The sequence below is a fragment of the Aulonocara stuartgranti genome (genome assembly GCF_965226115.1).
Source record: "Aulonocara stuartgranti genome assembly, chromosome: 22".
NCBI classification, from domain to species: domain Eukaryota; kingdom Metazoa; phylum Chordata; class Actinopteri; order Cichliformes; family Cichlidae; genus Aulonocara; species Aulonocara stuartgranti.
In genome coordinates, this window is record NC_138957.1 from 3,081,964 (window position 1) to 3,092,500 (window position 10,537).

The following is a 10,537-nucleotide window of genomic DNA, read 5'->3' on the forward strand; positions in this document are numbered from 1 at the left end:
CGATCTCCCATCACTGCAGTCTTTCCTAGGGTTCTGTGGGTATTACCGTCGCTTCATAAAGGACTACTCCATCATTGTCAAGCCGTTAATCGAACTATGTAAAGGTTACCCACCAACCCAGAAAGGAAAGAGAGCTGTCAGAGTCCCAGAAAAGACCTACCATCACGTAAATGAACCGTTTGGGGACAGGTGGGATGCTGCATGTACAGAGGCTTTTCAGAACATTATACATTCTCTTACAAATGCACCTGTTCTGGCATTCGCAGACCCAACCAAGCCTTATGTGTTGCACATTGATGCTAGCCTTCAGGGGTTGGGTGCTGTGCTCAACCAAGAACACCCAGAAGGGCTGCGACCAGTTGCCTTTGCTAGCCGAAAGCTTAGCTCATCAGAGAAAAACTACCCCGTGCACCAGCTTGAGTTTTTGGCGTTGAAGTGGGCTGTAGTTGACAAGTTTCACGACTACCTGTACGGAGCACAGTTCACTGTGAGGACGGATAACAATCCCCTCACATATATCCTCACCACAGCCAAGCTCAATGCCACCGGGCATCGGTGGTTAGCTGCTCTTGCCACTTACGACTTCACTCTCCAGTACCGACCTGGAAGCAGTAACATTGATGCTGACGCGTTATCGCGCAACCCCTTACCAACAGAGGACACTGATTGGCAAACTCTGCCCTTGGACAGTGTCAAAGCTCTGTGTAAGCAGATCTCCTGTAGAAAGTCAGCAGGAGGAGGGGCAGTCAGCTTTGCTGAATCTTTAGGGGTTTCCCCTGAGGCACTCCCAGAGTGTTTTGTTTTCCCCACTCATCTTGACTACGGGTGTTTGACCCAGATAAGCAAAGCCGAGCTTATCAAAGCACAAGACAAGGATCCAGTGATCGCTCCTGTAAAGAAATCCATGAATGGAGCGATTCCCTTTACTTTCGACCAAAACTCCAATGCAGAAGCCATGTTGCTTCAAAGAGAGGCAAACAAGTTGGCAATCACTGATGGAGTACTCTACAGGAAAGTACACATCAGCTTGTACTACCCCGAGAGCATGTTGCCATGGTGCTTAGATCACTTCATGATGAGTCAGGTCACCTGGGGGTGGACAAGACTGTGGAGCTCATACGAGACCGATTCTACTGGCCTAGGATGAGTGCAGAAGTTGAGCAGTACATCATGAATTGTGGGAGATGTGTTGCACGTAAAGCACCTACACAACGAGCTGCACTATTGAACCAGATCACCAGTAGTGGGCCACTAGATCTCGTGTGTATCGATTTTCTATCCCTAGAGCCAGACTCTCAGGGATATGCTAACGTTCTGGTAGTGACTGATCACTTTACCAGATATGCACAAGCTTTTCCAGCTAAAGACAAAAAAGCCTCCACAGTAGCCAAGATTCTCTGTGAGCGGTACTTTGTGCATTATGGACTTCCGGCCCGGATACATTCCGACCAGGGACGTGATTTCGAGAGTAAGCTGATCCACGACCTTCTGAGAGTGTTGGGAATCCAGAAATCCCGGACAACGCCTTATCATCCCCAGGGAGATCCACAGCCAGAGAGATTTAACCGGACGATACTTTCCATGCTGGGAACCTTGGATCCCAAGAAGAAACAGGCGTGGAATCAGTCCATCAGTCATTTGGTACACACGTACAATTGTACGCACAACGAAGCAACTGGGTACTGCTTGTGTTTGGCAGGGAGGCCCGGCTGCCTGTGGACATCTGTTTCGGAACAAACGACCAGACACACAGCAGTTTGACACATCACCAGTACGTAGCTAAGCTGAAAGCTGATTTGCAACAAGCTTACCCTCTAGCGACAGAGGCTGCTGACAAAAGTCATCAGAGAAACAAGAAAGCACATGACAAGCATGTGAAAGAACAGACCTTGGCACCAGGAGACCGGGTGTTGCTAAAGAATTTTGGTGTCACTGGAAAGCACAAGTTGAAGAATAAGTGGAGAACTGCACCCTATGTTGTGCTTGACAAAATGCCCCGTCTACCAGTATACAGAGTGAAACCCGAGAAGGGACTGGGGGTGGAGAAAACGGTGCATCGTAACCACTTATTACCCATAGGGTATCTAGTGAGACTTCCAGATGATAGTGAACCAGAGGTGTTTGATAGACCTGTCACTCGATCCCAAAGGGGACTCGCCAAGGCTAAACCAGTTGACAATCAGGGAGGTGCAATATCTTCTTAAGAGTCGGAATCCGAAGATGCATGACACAATTCCCATATGTGGATTGTGAAAACCTTCTGTCACTGTCAGAACAGCTTCTGAGGTCAAGGTCAAAAGCCAAATGTGTTGGATCTTGGGAGTTCAACCACTGATTTGGCAGATATTGAAAGAAATCCAGATGATCATAACCCTCCAGATCTCCATCTAGACCCTGAGGCAGTTACAGTGATTGGCCCTGAGGAGGGAACCGAAGAGAGTGGGATGTCGCTGGAAGGAGAGGAGCATCCAGTGGGCCGTCCACAGAGACTAAAGAGGCTTGTGGTGAGACTGAGTTATGATGAACTCGGGCAATCATCAGATCACCCTGTAGTGGTTTTGAGCCATGGGGTTTTGGTGGGAAGTGGCACTTATAGACATTCACGAGATCACATTTGCCAGACTTCATGGTGTCACCCACTAGCACTATGCCCTTCCTGTGTTAAATTAGAGCTGGACTAACAAAGCACAGATTTTTGTGTTTATAAATCTGTGGGGTTTGATAGGGGCATCAAACGCATTTAGAAGGGGGAGGGTGTAGACCGGATGGGAATTTGGGAGTAGATACTCGTAATTCCCATGGACTTAAACGCCACAGTAACATAAGGTGTTCACAACTAATGTTATGCGATGTAACTGTACCCTGAATGTAATTTGCCCTGTAATATGTCACAAGGTAAATACAGGTAATTAGCGCAATGAAACTGTTATGTTACTCATAAGGTATTATTTTATGGTATGTAACTCTGAAGAGAGTTAAAATATTGTTCAGAGTTCTAATTTTCTGGAGGCCCGTGAAGGTAGCATGAAACGGGACCTGTGTATCTGTTGCAATGGAGGAAGAGAACGGCATGGAGAGATGCACGAGGTTAGCTGAACCAAAGTGAGAGACTCAGCTAGTTTTACTGAGGTTAACTAGCACAAAAGAGTGTATGACTAGAAAGCCAACCCTGGGAGAGCTTCGCAACAGAGTGTGGATGAAGTGACTTTTTGTTTCAACGGTCGCACCACCGTGTAAAACTGTGTTTCCAGCTACGACTGCCGAGGCTAAAGGCTAGCCCGGACTGCTTGGCTGCGCCACGGAGGCAGCCACTATGGAATGTCGGAGAGCTGGACAGTGACTGGCTAACGCGCTGTAGCAGAGACAGCATCCGGTCCGCAGGGAGAGCGGAGAGTGGATTTAGTTTGGGACTGGTGAACGGCAACCTACCGAGCAACTGAACTGTAAGTTGGACTTTCGTGCTCTTACTGGGGAGAAGAGGATTTTTCTCCATCGTCCGCCGTGAGCAGCAAACAGGCCTGCAACAACTGTGAATGTGAGTGTGTGTGGAGCCCATGTGTGAATATTGTGGATCTAGTGGATTATATAGCATATTTTTGAGTGTATATTAGTGAGTCACTTACCAAGAGGTGATAACATAATTTGTGTTGTTTAACATAATTTCAAAGGGAATTATTTCATTTACACGGCATGTTTCATTTGTTTATGAAGCTGGATATCATTTGAGTTAAGAAAAGGGTGTGTTGTACATTACTTTTCCGGCCCTTACATTCAGTAAACGTTTGGTTTGTGTTAAAGAGTTGTCTGGGGTTGATTCTTTTACTACTGGTTAAGTCTAACTTGCAGGCAAAGGTTTACTGATAGTTTCCCCGATTCCTGTCTATACCAGAACCTTTTGTGGTATCTAGGCTGTAACGAACCTAACGCCCCGCCTAAGGGGTCCAAACTGAGGTAAGTGGATTTAGACTCAGTATCACGGGTGGGGTGCTACATAACTGTATTCCGTTGCAGTTACCGTTTAAAAAGGTGGTATTCCAAATACAGTTACTTTGTTGAAATAAAGGGATTACACAGCGGCCTTTTCCTGTTTCATATGTTTGGCTGTCCCCTCTCTATTTACCTAATGTCCACCTGTAAGGAAGAGGACTCCCTTACTGCATTTATTTATATTATATTATCTGTATAGCACTTTAGAGCACACCTTTCACTTTATTAAAAGCACCTTATCAAGCACTTTATTTAGCATTGCACTTTAAGCATGGATTTGCACAGAAGAAGTTTAAATATTTATTGACTATTTATTGGGAATTTTAAAATCAGTTGGTAGCCTTGTTTCAGATCCTGCACAGCTGCTCCTCGTCAAGGAATGTGGTGGTTGTCTTTGAGGAGAAAAGAATGGTGATTGAGATTGTGATTAAGGTTTACCAGTAAGGAAAACTAATGCAAATGTGTGTGTGAAATCTAGGAATAAAAGTGGTGCAAATAGGTGTTTGTAGGATAATGGCTGTATCCCAATTCAGGGTCTGTTTAATAACGAAGAACATTAAAACATTACTGTTGGCCACATGTCGGCAAAGTTATGTGACAATAGTGACGTTTGTACTAACTTGGTTTTAAAGCCTTTACTTTAAAATATACGCCGTTCAATAGCTGACCTTAATCTTACAGAGAATGATCAAAGCTCATGTAGAAACAAACAAACAAATGAACAGAAGATTTTCTCCTTCATTTCTGTCAAACAAAGCTGTATGAAACGTTTCCAGCTGTTATTATCATGGTTGCTAGGCAACCTGGGCAGCGCGACGGAGGCTAGACAGTCTCATTTCACAAGCCTCCCACTTCCGGCCTTAGCGGTCTTTGAGTACGCGGTCTTTGAGGACCGTTAAGGCTGCGTACTTTAAGGCTGCAGACCCTGAATTGGGATACAGCCAATGATTACTCACCTTTCTTGCCTGTGTTCTCTTCAAGGTGTTTGGGCAAATGTTTTCCCGGGGGTCCAGACACCATTTAAAAGTTCCAGGAGAGACCATTGGTAAAGAGAGAGTGGTGAATTTTGTTGTGCTTGGGTTTCTGGGTTTTTATAATATTGGGTTTGGTGTAACATTAAGTGTGAACTATTTATTAATATGAAAATGTGAAATGTTTTTATGTATATATTTATAATAATTGATATATTGTATACTGTGGTGGAAGGTTGGGATTTAAGAATTTACCTGAGAGTGGAATAATGGTTTAGTCTGTGACAGCTGAACATATTTAAGGCTGCCAGTTGTCATTAGAGTGTGGATTTTGTGCTGTGAAGAAGCTCAATGAGTTAACTGTTGTAAGGAGAGCTGTATAGGAAATAAATACTTTTGTTCCACTACACTTGGTCCATCTCACTGTGTTTCCAGCCGCTAAGGGCCACCCTGTTACACCACCCTACTGTTACTCATTTTATATAAAGATGTAAAAATCTAGTTGGTATTGGTATGGTGAGTATCCTTCAGTAATAATAATAAATCACACAGCAATAGTACATTCATGTAGTTGTAAAAAGCAAGATTATATATTACGTAATCCAAAGTATTCAAACTTACATTACTCTCATTGAGTAATGTAACAGAATACGTTACAAAATACATTTTGGGGCATGTATTCTGTAATCTGTAGTGGAATATAGGGCTGGGCCATATTATACCGTTCACGGTAATACCGGTATAATGTTAGGCAACGATAGGAAAATGAAATATCGCGATAGAATATGAGTAAAACGCGCATGCGCAGTGGCTTTGTTTTCATACGCACATGGCCGATTGTTGAGTGAAACAAATGAACCAGAATTGGTTTGTAAAAATGGTGCAACTTCAGTGATGTGGAACTGGTTTGGTGTTTGTCCGTCAGATACATGACAAAGCACCTTTTTTTGCAGAACATGCAAGCGGCCGTCGTTATTGTCGGACTAAGATGCTCTTAAATCTGGGAGTAATCTGGGTCCTAAACTCCATATCCTTCAGGTCAAACGAACACTGCAGCATCACTGAGAGTTAAAAACTGTCTAAATTCTTTCATCTTTAATAAAACGATCAGCATTGCTGCTTTACCAGGTGTAACTATGAAGTTTAACTTCCAGGTATCCATGAAAACAAAATTTATTACATTTAATGAGCCATTCGCAGTTTCACTGTACCGGCCGCGTGTACTTAGACCTGCATGGCTTAATCTTTGAGACAAGCATATGCTACTGGCAGGATCAACCAGGTAGCCCCTCAGGCGGCGGCAGCGGCGCGCACGCACGCGCTCGCTCGGGGCTACTGAGCCCTGTCGACCAGGGCGAGGCTTTCCGGACGCAGGTGTGGACCGGGGCGAGGGTTCGAGAAACCGTGTTTGCCGGACGGGGCCCCGTCGCCCTCGCGGGGTGGGCAAACTCTGGGTTTGCCTACCCACTCTGCGACGAGGACTGCCGTGGTATGACCACCGGGACGGACCGGGCGTCTCGGTCTCGCTACCGAGCGATCGCGTCTGGCGGGGGGGGGGGGGAAGCGCGGGGAGGACAGGGCGGGGTCCGAGAACCACCACCCCCTTCGACCTTCGCGCTGTAACCCCCGGCCAGCGCTAGAAGCGAGCCTGCGGGCCGGAGGAGCTGACCACCCGAAGGCGCCGGCGAAGGTGCCGGGCCCAGCGGCAGCCCTCTGATGGCAGGCCACGTTTGCCAGTCGATCGGGGTGGGAGGGAAGGCTGGCAGGCAGGTGGGCCGGAAGAGGAGGCTGCTGTGGCAGCAACTCGCTCTCTCGCGCCGTCCCAGTGCCGTCCAAGCGTTGCCGAGGGTGTCTGCTGACTTGCGCATCTTCAGACACCCGTCTCCCATAAATGACGGAGGGCACCTTTGCTACTCATTACCCTTAGACTGCTCAACTGGAGAGGGGAGGAAAAAAAGGCCCTGGCCGAGGTGGTGAGTCGGCCTCCTCTCTCCCTCACGGTTGAAAAAGATGTGCTCCTGGCGCACTGGCCCTGCTGAAAATCTCTCTCCATTTGGCCGAGGCAGAGAGTCGGCCTCCTCTCTCTCTTACGGTCGAAAAAGATGTGCTGCTGTCGAACTGGCCATTACATCCTCACCTGATCTAGTCCCCCATTAGATCCCCCCCGCAGTTACCCCGTACCACATATCTAGCATGGACCTTGACCTCCAGCAGGCCCCGGGGACCCACATTACCCCCCCCCCCCTTCCCCCTGCAGTTACCCTGTACCACATGTCTAGCATGGACCTTGACTTCCAGCAGGCCCCGGGGACCCACATTACCCCCCCCCCCCCCCTGCAGTTACCCTGTACCACATATCTAGCATGGACCTTGACTTCCAGCAGGCCCCGTGGACCCACATTGCCCCCCCCTGCAGTTACCCTGTGCCACATATCTAGCATGGACCTGGACCTCCAGCAGGCCCTGGGGACCCACATACTCCCCTGCTCTACTCCCCCACTAGCTTTCCTTTCTTGCAGTTACGCTCCAGCGCATATCCAGCATGGACCTTGACCTCCAGCAGGCCCCGTGAACCCACATTACCCCCCCCCCCCCCCCTCCTGCAGTTACCCTGTGCCACATATCTAGCATGGACCTGGACCTCCAGCAGGCCCTGGGGACCCACATACTCCCCTGCTCTACTCCCCCACTAGCTTTCCTTTCTTGCAGTTACGCTCCAGCGCATATCCAGCATGGACCTTGACCTCCAGCAGGCCCCGTGAACCCACATTACCCCCCCCCCCCCTCCTGCAGGTACCCTGTACCACGTATCTAGCATGGACCTGGACCTCCAGCAGGCCCCGGGGACCCACACTTAAGCCCCCTCCCACTAACAAAGCAGAACACCACTGGCAAAATCCTCGTGCCCCTGGTACTCCAGAAAGCACATTGAAATGTGCCCCTGGTACACTGCGCAGAAGAACTGCCGCACACACACACACACACACGCACGCACGCACTGCTTGTGCCTATGGTACGACAACTTTTCTCGTGCCTATGGTACGACAACTTTTCTCGTGCCTATGGTACAACAATTTTTCTCGTGCCTATGGTACAACAACTTTTGGCCGTGCCCCTGGTACACCGCTCAGTAGCACTTTGCCACACACACACTCCTCGTACCTGTGGTACGACAACTTTTCTTGTGCCTATGGTACAACAACTTTTCGCCGTGCCCCTGGTACACCGCTCAGTAGCACTTTGCCACACAAACTCTCCTCGTGCCTATGGTACAACAACTTTTCTCGTGCCTATGGTACGACAGCTTTTCTCGTGCCTATGGTACAACAACTTTCCTCGTGCCTATGGTACGACAACTTTTCTCGTGCCTATGGTACAACAACTTTTCGCCGTGCCCCTGGTACACCACTCAGTAGCACTTTGCCACACAAACTCTCCTCGTGCCTATGGTACAACAACTTTTCTCGTGCCTATGGTACGACAGCTTTTCTCGTGCCTATGGTACAACAACTTTCCTCGTGCCTATGGTACGACAACTTTTCTCGTGCCTATGGTACAACAACTTTTGGCCGTGCCCCTGGTACACCGCTCAGTAGCACTTTGCCACACAAACTCTCCTCGTGCCTATGGTACAACAACTTTTCTCGTGCCTATGGTACGACAGCTTTTCTCGTGCCTATGGTACAACAACTTTCCTCGTGCCTATGGTACGACAACTTTTCTCGTGCCTATGGTACAACAACTTTTCTCCGTGCCCCTGGTACACCGCTCAGTAGCACTTTGCCACACAAACTCTCCTCGTGCCTATGGTACAACAACTTTTCTCGTGCCTATGGTACGACAGCTTTTCTCGTGCCTATGGTACAACAACTTTCCTCGTGCCTATGGTACAACAACTTTTCTCGTGCCTATGGTACAACAACTTTTCGCCGTATCCCTGGTACACCGCTCAGTAGCACTTTGCCACACAAACTCTCCTCGTGCCTATGGTACGACAGCTTTTCTCGTGCCTATGGTACAACAACTTTCCTCGTGCCTATGGTACAAAAACTTTTCTCGTGCCTATGGTACAACAACTTTTCGCCGTATCCCTGGTACACTGCTCAGTAGCACTTTGCCACACAAACTCTCCTCGTGCCTATGGTACGACAACTTTTCTCGTGCCTATGGTACAACAACTTTCCTCCGTTTCCCTGGTACGACAGCTTTTCTCGTGCCTATGGTACAACAACTTTCCTCCGTGCCCCTGGTACGACAGCTTTTCTCGTGCCTATGGTACAACAACTTTCCTCGTGCCTATGGTACAACAACTTTTCTCGTGCCTATGGTACAACAACTTTTCGCCGTGCCCCTGGTACACCGCTCAGTAGCACTTTGCCAAACAAACTCTCCTCGTGCCTATGGTACGACAACTTTTCTCGTGCCTATGGTACAACAACTTTCCTCCGTTTCCCTGGTACGACAGCTTTTCTCGTGCCTATGGTACAACAACTTTCCTTGTGCCTATGGTACAACAACTTTTCTCGTGCCTATGGTACAACAACTTTCCTCCGTGCCCCTGGTACGACAGCTTTTCTCGTGCCTATGGTACAACAACTTTCCTCGTGCCTATGGTACAACAACTTTTCGCCGTATCCCTGGTACACCGCTCAGTAGCACTTTGCCACACAAACTCTCCTCGTGCCTATGGTACAACAACTTTTCTCGTGCCTATGGTACGACAGCTTTTCTCGTGCCTATGGTACAACAACTTTCCTCGTGCCTATGGTACAAAAACTTTTCTCGTGCCTATGGTACAACAACTTTTCGCCGTATCCCTGGTACACTGCTCAGTAGCACTTTGCCACACAAACTCTCCTCGTGCCTATGGTACGACAACTTTTCTCGTGCCTATGGTACAACAACTTTCCTCCGTTTCCCTGGTACGACAGCTTTTCTCGTGCCTATGGTACAACAACTTTCCTTGTGCCTATGGTACAACAACTTTTCTCGTGCCTATGGTACAACAACTTTCCTCCGTGCCCCTGGTACGACAGCTTTTCTCGTGCCTATGGTACAACAGCTTTCCTCGTGCCTATGGTACAACAACTTTTCTCGTGCCTATGGTACAACAACTTTTCGCCGTGCCCCTGGTACACCGCTCAGTAGCACTTTGCCACACAAACTCTCCTCGTGCCTATGGTACGACAACTTTTCTCGTGCCTATGGTACAACAACTTTCCTCCGTTTCCCTGGTACGACAGCTTTTCTCGTGCCTATGGTACAACAACTTTCCTTGTGCCTATGGTACAACAACTTTTCTCGTGCCTATGGTACAACAACTTTCCTCCGTGCCCCTGGTACGACAGCTTTTCTCGTGCCTATGGTACAACAACTTTCCTCGTGCCTATGGTACAACAACTTTTCTCGTGCCTATGGTACAACAACTTTTCGCCGTGCCCCTGGTACACCGCTCAGTAGCACTTTGCCACACAAACTCTCCTCGTGCCTATGGTACGACAACTTTTCTCGTGCCTATGGTACAACAACTTTCCTCCGTGCCCCTGGTACAACAACTTTTCTCGTGCCTATGGTACAAC

At 48.2% G+C, this 10,537-nt stretch overlaps 2 protein-coding genes across 2 annotated transcripts in view; both read right to left on the bottom strand.

The window, feature by feature from the left end:
* The window catches only part of LOC309698616 (uncharacterized protein), a gene marked incomplete at its 5' end in the record, with an annotated part of 156,808 nt that overhangs the window by 114,012 nt on the left and 32,259 nt on the right, over positions 1 to 10,537 (bottom strand). The gene's annotated exons all lie outside the window — the stretch shown is intronic.
* The window catches only part of LOC309698619 (uncharacterized protein), a 97,674-nt gene that overhangs the window by 1,473 nt on the left and 85,664 nt on the right, over positions 1 to 10,537 (bottom strand). The window lies entirely within an intron of this gene.